Raw genomic sequence first — 12,342 nt, 5'->3', positions numbered from 1 at the left:
CGCAATGCACCCCCAATTCCAAGCCCTGTGACTCCCATCTGGGCACCTGTCCAGTCTCTCATTTGTTCCTTGCTGCCAGCCAGGCAGATTATTCTCAAACAGAAACAGTTCCATGTCTTCTCTCTGCTTCTACCCTTCCGTGGCTCCCACTGTCCTTCAGATGCAGCCAGACCCCTAAACATGGCATCTGGGGTTCCTGCCACCCTCTGCCCCTTTTCCCTGACCCTCCTCTGACACCCCAGACTGCTACAGCCTCAGACTTGCCAAGCCCCATCCTACCTAGAACTGTCCAAAATTCCAGCCCTCTCTCCATCTTACCCCACAAGCCCCAGACTAAACCCATTCTTCCTTTTTCGCACCACCTGCCCACAGCAGGCCAGGTCTGTCACACCCTGTACACCTCAATCAGCACCTTCCACTAGCTTTTCCAATATATATAGATTTTAAATATTTATTTTATTTTTTATTGGAAAGTTAGACATACAGAGAGGAGGAGAGACAGAGAGGAAGATCTGTCCGATGATTCACTCCCAAGTGGCCACGACGGCCGGAGCTGAGCCCATCCGAAGCCAGGAGCCAGGAACTTCTTCCAGGTCTCCCACATGGGTTCAGGGTCCCAAGGCTTTGGGCCGTCCTTGACTGCTTTCCCAGACCACAAGCAGGGAGCTGGATGGGAAGCGGGGGGCCGCCGGTGGGCTACTATGCTGGGCCCCATTTTTTTTTTTAAGTCGAAGTGACAGAGAGAAGAAAGCAGAGAAAGTTTTTCCTTCCGGCTCCTTCCCCAAATGGCCACAAGAACCAGGTCTGGGTCAGGCTGAAACTCCATCCTGGTACCTGGGGGCTACTGCTGCTTCCTTCCCAGGAGCATTAGCAGGAAGTTGGATCGGAAGCAGAGTAGCGGGACTGAAAACAGCCCTTGCTATAGGATGCCTGCATTACAGGCAGTGGTGTAACTCACTGCACCACAGTGTCAGCCCCAGTGATGCGACATTTCTGAAAGTGAGATTGCTACACTGAACTCTGTGTGTGTGAGAGAGAAAGAGAGAGAGAGAGAGCGCATGGCTTTGATTTGAGAGACAAAGACAGCTCCCATCCGTTGCTCTGGGACAGCTGGGGGCTGGGGCAGGAGTCTGGAACCAGGAACTCAGCCCAATGTGGAGACTCGGTGGCAGGAAAATCCATTCCCTTCAGGCATCTGCTGCCTTCCAGGGTCTGCATTGGCAGGAAGCTGGATTCGGGGGTGGGGGGAAAGCAGGGGATGCAGACACCTGAATGGGTTCCCTAATCTTCCTCGTGAATGTATGCATCTTACATGAAAGGGAAAAAGCAATTCTGAACTTACAGTTGAGGCTTTCGCTGCAAGGCATCAAGCTGTCCTTCTCAAGTGACCACACAGCAGTCAGCGGTCCCAGACACTTGCTGTGTCCCTGTCACATTCTAATCTTTTGTAAGATTTATTTATTTTTATTGCAAAGTCAGATATATACAGAGAGAGGAGGATAGACAGAGAGGAAGATCTTCTGTTAAATGATTCACTCCCCAAGTGTTCCGCAATGGCTGTAGCTGAGCTGATCCGAAGCCGGGAGCCCAAAGCTTCTTCCGGGTCTCCCACATGGGTGCAGGGTACCAAGGCTTTGGGCCATCCTCGACTGCTTTCCCAGGCCACAGGCAGGGAGCTGGATGAGAAGTGGAGCTGCCAGGATTAGAACCGGCGCCCATATGGGATCCCAGCACGTTCAAGGCAAGGATTTTAGCCGCTAAGCCATTGTACCGGGCCTCCTGTCATATTCTTGGCATCACAGTTTTACCTCCTTGTCCCAGGCCTCCACACAGAGCAGGGACCAGTGTGTGTTGGGGGGCGGGGTAAGATCCTGGCCCCTAGCCTGTCTGCCTGTGTGGGAGTCAGGCTGGCCAATACAGCCCACTTCCCCCAGGGCCAGCTTGAAGGACTGGGGCCCCCAACAGCCCCACCCACGTCCTCCATGTCAGATTCAGTTTCCTGTTGGGCCACAGCTGCCCCTCACCAGCTCACCAGTAGGCGGGCTGGTGACTCAGAGCCTTCCAGGCCAGCCCTGCAGCCTGCCCAGCCCTCCTGGTGACTAACTGTGGTGAGGCTGAGCCCAGCTCCCTCCAGGGGCCCTTCCACCCAGCCTGATCCCCCTTCCCCTCTCCCTCAGGTCTTACTCATGTCTGTCCTCCAGGCCTTCTCTGGAGAATGGGGCTCGCCCTGAACCCCCATAAGGTGCCAGAGCAACCACCGATGGGGGTCCCTGGTCTCACTAAGGGGACGGTCTGGCAGGTGAAACGCATTATGGGTTGCAGACTTGAGGGAGACCAGGACAGAGACAGAATCCTGGGAGGAAGGTGGAGCTAGGGAGAACCCACATCTGGGTTTCCAGGGTAGGCAATGGGCCACTGGGTGTTAAGGGCTGGCCAGGAATCCAGAAGCAGGAAGCTGGCAAGGCCCTGGGTGCCCGGTCCTGTGTAGTGCTGCCATGAGAATTAGGCAAGTTAGTGATGACTGACAGGGGCAGGTGTCACATCAGGCAAGTACGCTGGCTCTCTGCCCCCATTAGCTGCCCTGCTACACACACATCTGTGCAGCATGGAGCCCCAAGTGTGGCGGGGCCCTGGGGTGGGGAGTGGAAACCGGCAGGGGCTATTGGCATTTCAGACCCAAAGGGCTAGGCTGCTGAGCCTTCTGCCAAGGAGGCTGATCCTGTCCAGGGCCCAAGTCCCGCCCATCCCCAAGTCAGCCCAGTATCCTGTAAGAGACAGTGCTCTAGCTAGAGCCGTGTCCACAGCCGCCTCACGCCACATGGTCATGACTCGCGAATGCTGAACGCAACACCAGCCGTCGCCTTAGGCCCACCCTGGAGGCCAGGCACTCCCCCCATGTATGTGTGCTTACGCCATGACAGGGTCCTGCAGGCTGAGCTAGGAATTGCTCCATTTTACACGTGACAGTGGTGAGGTTGATGAGGTTGGCCACCTGGGTCCATCCCTGAAACACAGCACTCCAGCAGCAGGATAGAACACGGACCACGTGGGAAATGGACAGGCAGGGGAGTGGGTGCATGGAGCGTGGACACGGGGTTAGACACAATGGAGTGGGCACATGGACATGCGGGGAGTGGACGTGAGGGGAATGGACATGCGGGGGTGGACATGCAGCCCTCTTCAGCACTTCTCATTCACTGGCAGAAGAGTCGCGCAGAACCCAGGTGAGCTGCCAGGCCCCCAGAGCAAGGAGCAGGTCAGCAAACAAGGCCAAGGCTAAGCCTTCCGGGAGCCTGGTTTCCAAGCAGCCTGTCCCCTTTCACCAAGTATTTCCTGCTCTGGGGACTTGAAATTAATGCCTTTTACCTTCAAGTAAGCCCCACCCTCATCCCTGCCTCCCTGTCAGATCTCTTCCTGTAACTTGAAAGGGTTTCCAGGCGCTTCTGTCTCTGCCCACCCAAGAGACCCTGCTGCCCTCATGCAGGGACAACTGCTCTCCAAAGGCTAGATGGGCTCTGGGTTTTGTATCTATTCCCTCCCTCTGTCCCCTCCTCAATCCTGGGGGGCCACCACAGAGTGACAGCCCCTGGCCGGGCACTTCTCCCAGAACAATCGGAGTCCGGCCTGGAAGGGCAGGCAGGTCCACACTGAACTCCAATTCTGATGACATCACAGGGACAGGTGCCAAGATGGAGATCAAGGACGAGGCCCCCGGGAGCCCCAAATGAGGAGGGTGTGGCATATGACCAGAGGCCTTCCTAGGAGAGGGGCTGGTGTGTGACCTGGGCCACCAGGGCCTGGACCAGGAACAGGTCTGGGAGGAAGTGACCACTGAGGGCAGACAGGATGCCCAGAAGGAAAGGAGTGTCAGACTAAAAGGAATGATGTGGGTGTGAGATAGCACCTTTAAGGGCAGGCCCCGCTCTCCCCTGCGGCAGGTCGGGGCTCAGCCAGGTGTGTTCCCTGTAAGATCCTGGTTCCATCCCAAGCATAACACCGCACTGTAGCCAGCTACCACCACAACCATGGAGTAAAATATCAGGATTTCTTTTCATCCTGTCGCCTCCCACAAGGATGCTCTGGAAGAAGGACAGTGTCCTGGGGGCGGGTGGGGGCCCCAGGGAGACTGCCTTGCACACTGGATTCAGGCTGCCTCAGTGGTCACTTAGGAACACATAGCCCCCTGGTGGTCAATAAAAGAGGTCTGCATGTTCGACTCCTGCAGGGTAGAAATGAGGCACAGGGCATGGGCTCAAAGGCCCAGCTTCTCCTTCATACCCCCTTACCATCTCAGTCACTGTTCCACCCCCACCCCCGGGGCATGCTAGCTCAACCACATGCTTTCCTAAAAGTACTCTATGGAGGATGTGTTGGTCATGGCTCAGCGTGGCGCGCCCCCAGGTGGATGTTCCTGGAATCGCGGCCGTGGCTGTATGGTCAGTTGTACAGGTCTCACGGCAGAGCTTGGCACGCTTCTGCATAGGCAGGCTCTTGTCTGACACCCACCAGGGTCAGACTCAGAAAGCCCCAGGCCCAGGATACTGTCATGCCCTTCTTCTAACAAAGCAAACCAGTAGTCCAGTCCTAATCACCATCTACTTTTCATAAAGATTCATTGATTTATTTGAAAGGCAGATTTACAGAGAGAATGAGAGAAAAAGAAATCTTCCATCCACTGGTTCACTCCCCAAATAACTGCAGTGGCCAGAGGTAAACCAACCTGAAGCTAGGAGCCAGGAGTCTCTTATGGGTCTCCCACATGAGTGCAGGGGCCCAAGGACTTAAACCATTCTCTACTGTTTTCCCAGACCATCAGCAGGAAACTGGATGGAAAGTGGAGCAGCCACAACTCAAACTGGCCCCCCATGGGATGTTGGTGCTGCAGGCAGAGGCTTAGCTATGCCATGGCTTGGGCCCCCAAGTGGAGTCTTAAGTATCACACCCATGCCTCCAGGAACTTTTTAAGACCATTTTATATTAATGGATCAAAAACATTTTTTGTAACACAATAAACTTGTCTTTCAATTTTATTTTCCACAAACTTATATATATATATATATATTTGTATTTGTATTTATTTATTTAAAAATCAGAGAAAAAGAAGAGAGAGATCTTCCATCCTGGTTCTCTTCTCCAATGGCCACAATAACCAGGGTAGGTTCAGAATGAAGCCAGGTGCCTCATCTGGCTTCGGGCTTCAAAGAGATCTGCTCTCCCTCTGACTTCAGGGAGACCCGGGTCTCCCCATGGGTGGCAGGAACCCAACATCACCTGCTGCCTCCCAGGATCGCATCAGCAGGAAGGCGGAGAGCAAGCCCAGGCCCCGGGGACCTGAGCCAGGTCATCTCAGAGAGGATGTAGGGTTCCCCAGTGGGGCCACAACAACCGCCCCAGGGTGTAAAATGTAAGCGTGTGCCCAGAGTCTCAGCAATTAAGAAAAAACAAATTGGGCCCAGTGCGGACTAATGTCCTTGTCTTGCATGCTGCAGGATCCTATATGGGTGCCAGTTTGTATCCCCGGCTGCTCCACTTCCCTTCCAGCTCCCTGCATGTGGCCTGGGAAAGCTGTGGAGAATGGCCCAAGGTCTTGGGACCCTAAACCTGCATGGGAGACCGGAAGAAGCTCCTGACTCCTGGTTTTGAATCAACTTAGCTCCAGCTGTTGAGGCTGCTTGGGGAGCAAAGCAGTGGATGCAACATCTTTCTTTCTGTCTTTGCTTCTCTCTGTGAATCTAACTTTCCAATAAAAATAAATAAATCTTTTAAAAATTAAATAACAAACAAATAATAAAGAAAAATAAATTGCTTAATGCAGTATTTTTAAAAAAGATTTTATTATTTTTATTGGAAAGGCAAATATATACAGAGAGGAAAGAGAGAGAGAAAGATCTTCCGCCCATTATTGATTCACTCCCCAAGTGGCCGCAATGGCCAAAGCTGAGCCAATCCGAAGCCAGGAGCCCAAAGCTTCTTCCAGGTCTCCCACGCAGGTGCAGGGTCCCAAGGCTTTGGGCTGTCCTCGACTGCTTTCCCAGGTCACAAGCAGGGAGCTGGATGGGAAGCAGAGCTGCTGGGATTAGAACCGGCGCCCATATGGGATTCCAGTGGCTGCAAGGCAAGGACCTTAGCCGATAGGCTATGGCGCTGGGCCCCTAATGCAAAAAAATTTTTTGAATTTAAAAAGCAAGACAAAGAAAATCCATGGTAAATGAAATGACCAAGAATGTAACTCAGAGCAGGGTGAGAAGCAACAGCAAGCTAAGCTGAAACCTGGGGCAGAAAGAGCAACTGAGCCCTTCACTGCTCTCTCAGGCCCCGCTCCTGCTGGCTGACCTGCAGCTGAGCCCTTCACTGCTCTCTCAGGCCCCCGCTCCTGCTGGCTGACCTGCAGCTGAGCCCAGCACCGCCCTCTCAGGCCCCGCTCCTGCTGGCTGACCTGCAGCTGAGCCCAGCACCACCCTCTCAGGCCCCCGCTCCTGCTGGCTGACCTGCAGCTGAGCCCAGCAAAGAGTCTCCCCTTCGGCTGTGCTTTCCATGTCTGTGGAATTACTTAAGGATCTGACTTACTGGCTGTTCCCTTGGGTAAGCCCCCTCCCCTGCTCTGAGTCTCAGTTTCCTGGTCTGTCTTTGGGCTGAAGATGGGAGCTGGCAAATCCATCCAGGTCTCCCACGGGGATGGCAGGGACCCAGCTGCTTGAGCCACCACCAGGACATGCCTGTGCAGGAACCTGGGACCAGAAAAGGAACTGGGACCCAAACTCAGGCCACTCCCTCCAGCGCAGGGCGTGCAAGTCCTAGGGACAGCCCTCCTCAACTCCCATCAGTGCGAGAAGCAGCCCTTGGTGGCTGTGCACAGAAGGAAGCAGGTATTTTTAGGCTGCAGGGCGGGATGTGGCAAGCAGATGTCTGAGACAGCCAGGGCCCGTGCAGCAATATAACCGCTATTTTTGTTTTGTGCCTTATATGTTTGCTAAGATTCCTCCCCTGCCTAGCCAGAGTCCAAGGCAGTGCTGGGGCAGGGGATTGCACATGGTATGGCCTGGAAGGGAGGGAGGGGAGTCGGGGGCTAGGCAGACAGAGCAGGGCAGAGAGGAGTCCCTGGGAAGAAGCAGGGAGGTCCTTGTGGAACCCCATAGCAGGATGCCCTAAAGGTCTGGGCAGGGAGCCCTGAGCCGTGAGTCAGGCCAGGGACACCTCCAGTGTGAGCAAGGCCTGCAGGGATGAGGAGTCAGGCCCACCTGATTGTGTACAGGTGGGCAATAGGAAAGCTGAGGTGTGGAGGACAGAGGTAGTTAGAAGAGCCACCAGCAAGCAGGCCCATCCAGCATTGTGGCACGCGGGGTTATGGCGCCACCCACAACATCAGCATCCCATGTCAGAGCACCGGGTTGAGTCCTGCTGCTTCACTTTTTTCTTCTCATTATTTATTTATTTTTTTATTTTTTCACTTCTATTTTTCTTTTTTTTCAAAGACATTTTATTTTTTATTGGAAAGTCAGATATACAGAGAGGAGGAGAGACAGAGAGGAAGATCTTCTGTCCAATGGTTCACTGCCTAATCAGCCCCAACAGCCGGAGCTGAGCTGATCTGAAGCCAGGAGCCCAAAGCTTCTTCCAGGTCTCCCACGCAGGTGCAGGGTCCCAAGGCTTTGGGCTGTCCTCGACTGCTTTCCCAGGCCACAAGCAGGGAGCTGGATGGGAAGCAGAGCTGCTGGGATATGAACCAGTGCCCATACACGTGCAAGGTGAGGACTTTGGTCGCTAGGCTTCTGTGCTGGGCCCTCTTCACTTTTATTTTTAAAAAGAGTTATTTATTTATTTTTATTGGAAAGGCAGATTTTATAGAGAAAGTAGAGATAGAGACAGAGCGAGAGGTCCTCTGTCTGCTGGTTCACTCCCCAAATGCTCCAACGCCTGCAGCTGAGGCGGTCCGAAGCCAGGAAGATGGCCGAGGTACTTGGACCCCTGGGAGATGCAGATGGCTCTCTGGGCTCCTGATCTCAGCCTGGCCCCAGCCCTGGCTACTGAGGTCATTTGAGAGGAGTGAACAAGTGAACGGAAGACATCTCTCCCGTCTTTGGGGTGTATATGTGTGAGATGTGACTTTTCAAATAAACAAGAGTAGACTCTCTTAAAAAAAAAAAAAAAAAAAGCAGGTCCAGACCCAGGACATTGGATCCCTGACTCTCCCACAGCACTTCAGACCTACTGTATGAAAGGGAGGGATGAGTAGGGAAGGGCAGAAAAGCCAGGGAGACAGCAGAGGGAGGAGGCAGAGAGCCGGGGCTGCTGAGACAGCCTGTGGTTAATGTTGCGTTGGGGACAGGCACTTCTGCCTTTCCCAGGCTCTGCAGGTCTGCTTTCCAGGACCCCGGAGAGAGGGCTCCCGTTGCTAAGTAATTATCTTCCTCCGCAGTGACACCTCCTGGGTGTGATGATACGCAACCCACCCACTGATGCATCCAGGTTTTGTAAGGCCTGGAACATCAATAAGGAGGTGGAGTGGGGAGAGGTTGTCTAAGAATGAGAACAGGCCCAGCATCACTGTGGCACAGTAAGCTAACCTCCACCTGTGGCAGTGGCATCCCATATGGGCGCTGGTTCATGTCCCGGCAGCTCCACTTCCCTTCTGGCTCCCTGCTTGTGGCCTGGGAAAGCAGTGGAAGATGGCTCAGGTCCTTGGGACTCTGCACCCATGTGGGAGACCTGAAAGAAGCTTCTGGCTCCTGGATTTAGATCGGCTCAGCTCTGGCGGTTGCGGTCACTCGGGGAGTGAACCAGCAGGTGGAAGATCTCTCTCGCCCTCTCTCTCTCTGACTCTGCCTTTCCACTAAATAAATAAATCTTGTTTAAACTTCTGGGAAAACAGAATTGCAAATAGAAAACCAGGCTCCAGGTCTAGCAGCAGCTGCACTGCCCAGCCATTCCCCTTTGCTGAGAGCTTCCTGGCTTCTCTTCCTCCTTGCTGTCCCCAGAGGTTGCATCAGAGGGGCAAAAGGGGACGGGGGCGGGCAGTAGGGGCAGGTGGCGGCAGGTGGGGGCAGATGGGGACAGGTAGGGATAGGTGAGGATAGTTGGGGGCAGGTGGCAGCAGGTGGGAGCAGGTGGCAGCAGGTGGCGGCAGGTGGGGGCAGGTGGCGGCAGGTGGGAGCAGGTGGGGGCAGGTGGGGGCAGGTGGGGGCAGGTGGGGATAGGTAGGGATAGGTGAGGATAGTTGGGGGCAGGTGGCAGCAGGTGGCAGCAGGTGGCGGCAGGTGGGGGCAGGCAGGAGCACGTGAAAGCAGATGTTGTTGGGGAACTGGACAAGGCCACTCCAGGCCAGACAGGCCTGAGTTGAAACTTCAGCCCAGCTGTTTTCTGTGGGACCCAGGCAAGGCCTTGTGTTCATTTTTTTTTTCCTTTTTTTTTTTTAAAGATTTATTTATTTTACTACAGTCAGATATACAGAGAGAAGGACAGACGGAGAGGAAGATCTTCCATCCGATGAGTCACTCCCCAAGTGAGCCACAACGGCCGGAACGCTCCAATTCGAAGCCAGGAACCAGGAACCTCTTCTGGTCTCCCACACAGGTGCAGGGTCCCAATGCATTGGGCTGTCCTCGACTGCTTTCCCATTACACAAGCAGGGAGCTGGATGGGAAGTGGAGCTGCCGGGATTAGAACCGGCGTCCAATGGGATCCCGGGGCATTCAAGACGAGGACTTTAGCCGCTAGGCCACACCGCCGGGCCCCATTTTTTTTTCTTAAGGATTTATTTATATATTTGAAAGGCAGAGTTAGAGAGAGAAAGAGAGAGGTTTTATCTAGTGGTTTACTCCTCAAATGGCCACAGTAGCTGAGACGCCTTCACACTGAAACCAACGAGCCTGGGACCCATTGTGGTGTCCACGTGGACAGCAGGACCAAAGCACTTGGGTCATCTTTCACTGGTTTCCCAAGCACATTAATAGGGAGCTGGATCCGAAGTGGCACACCCAAGTGCCCATATGGGATTTCGGCATCACGGGCAGGGGTTTAGCATGCAGCACCACACTGCCTGGTAGCCCTTAGGCCTGGCATTCCTAACACCTCAGTTTTCTCATCTGTCCATGGGGGCATGCTAATGTGTGCCCTCCTCTGCCAAACACCTGTCAACATGAAATAGAATACTGACATCAGATCTAAGTGTGTTCATAACTGACTGTGATAATCACCCGAAAGAGACCCTGGATTCACCGTAAATGACACTTCTTCCAGGAAGCCCTTCAACAGAGAAGGGAAGGACAAAACACTCCCAGGTACATGGGTCATCACCTGGCACCACTCACACCTGTGCACCAGCAGGTACGTCCTGACCATGGTCCTGACTGCACGGATGGTTACCTGGCACCACTCACACCTGTGCACCAGCAGGTACGTCCTGACCAGGGTCCTGACTGCATGGATGGTTACCTGGCACCACTTACACCTGTGCACCAGCAGGTATGTCCTGACCGGGGTCCTGACTGCATGGTTACCTGGCACCACTCACACCTGTGCACCAGCAGATACGTCCTGACCAGGGTCCTGACTGCACGGATGGTTACCTGGCACCACTCACACCTGTACACCAGCAGGTACGTCCTGACTGCATACGCGTTCAAGAGCTTCAAATACAAAGGACTGTCCCCGCCGCTGCACCTTGCCTTGTCTTAAGCACTGCGCTTCTGACACTTTCTAGCCATTCGTACTATCGACCCTGCACTGACTTCTGCTTCCCCTCCAGGATGTCAGCTTTCCATGGGCAGGATTTCTTCCCTTTCTCTCTTGTGGCGTCTCCAGGGTCTATCCCGCTTCTGTTTAGTAGTGCTTAGTGCTCAATGGGTGACTGCATTGTGTTTTCCTCCAAAAGTTAAAGCATTCCACCTGCCTCCAGGGTACTGTGTCATCTCACGCAGGGTGCCTTGCTACACAGTGTGGGGCCCACAAGTCCAGCTATGCTCTTTCTTCGGTTCGATTTGACTTCATCTCTCAGTCCTCAGGCTCCATTATTCCCTTCGCTCTCACTCTCCTTATTCATTTATTAGAAAGAAAGAGAGAGTGCCCGGCGCGGTGGCCTAGCAACCAAAGTCCTCGCCTTCAGCACACCAGGATCCCATATGCGCCGGTTCTAATCCCAGCAGCCCTGCTTCCCATCCAGCTCCCTGTTTGTGGCCTGGGAAAGCAGTCGAGGATGGCCCAAAGCTTTGGGACCCTGCACCAGCGTGGGAGACTTGGAGGAGGTTCCTGGATCCTGGCTTCAGATCAGCGCAACACTGGCTGTTGCAGTCACTTGGGGAGTGAATCATCGGATGGAAGATCTTCCTTTCTGTCTCTTCTCCTCTTTGTACTTCTGACTTTGTAATAAAAATAAATAAATCTCAAAAAAGAATACAAAGATTTCTACACATAGAAATTTATTTAAAATTATTTATTTTTATTGGAAAGGCAGATACACAGAAAAAAGGAGATTACAGAGAGAAAGATCTTCTGTTCGCTGGTTCATCCCCCAAGTGGCCGCAACGGATGGAGTTGAGCCAATTTGAAGCTTCTTCCAGGTTTTCCACACAGGTGCAGGGTCCCAATGTCTTGGGCCATCCTCGACTGCTCCCTGCATGGGAAGTGGGGCAACTGGGATTAGAACTGGCGCCCATAGGGGATCCTAGTGTGTGCAAGGTGAGGACTTTAGCCACTAGGCTACTGTGCCAGGCCCATCACATGCAGGTATTTTAACTCTGTTCTCTGTGCATTCAACCAACTTCCAGCCCTCCTCCCTCTCCCCCTTGCCTCATGGCTGAAGTCACGTGCCTTTCCCATCTGCCATTCTTGGGGGCCCCTCCATGCTCCTGTGCTTGCCCAGCCCTGAAGGACTCACACGGTCTGGACAAACAAGGCTGCCTGCATCAGCTGCTCTTAGCCTCCCACTACACAGTGGCTGGCCTGACTCTGTCCGCTGCCCCAGGGCCACACTAAGTAGGGGGACCCCTCTTGTGGCCCTCAACTTTGAGAGGAAGTGCCCCCCACCTTGTCCCGAGCGCTGCTCACTAGGAGGCGCCCGTGAGCAGGGAGCATCAGTGCCTGTGTGGGACCTGTGGCTCCCAGTCTAGATCCTGGGGCACCCAGCCTCCTCTTACAGAGCAATTAGTCTAGACCCCCAGGCTTGTGTGCAGATCACCTGGTGGGAAATGTGACTGACAGGTCGGCCTTCTTTGGCTGGAGTGGTGCTATGAGTATGTGAAAAAAAGAAAAACTCCACTGTAACGTCGGACAATGGGAGGTGCCTCAGCGGCTGCTACCGTCCACTCTTGGTCATTGCCGGATCTGAGTAGCTTCTGCTCCTCTGGC

Source organism: Ochotona princeps, chromosome 14 (assembly GCF_030435755.1).
Source record: "Ochotona princeps isolate mOchPri1 chromosome 14, mOchPri1.hap1, whole genome shotgun sequence".
Taxonomy (NCBI): Eukaryota; Metazoa; Chordata; class Mammalia; order Lagomorpha; family Ochotonidae; genus Ochotona; species Ochotona princeps.
Note: the sequence above shows the minus strand (reverse complement) of the source record.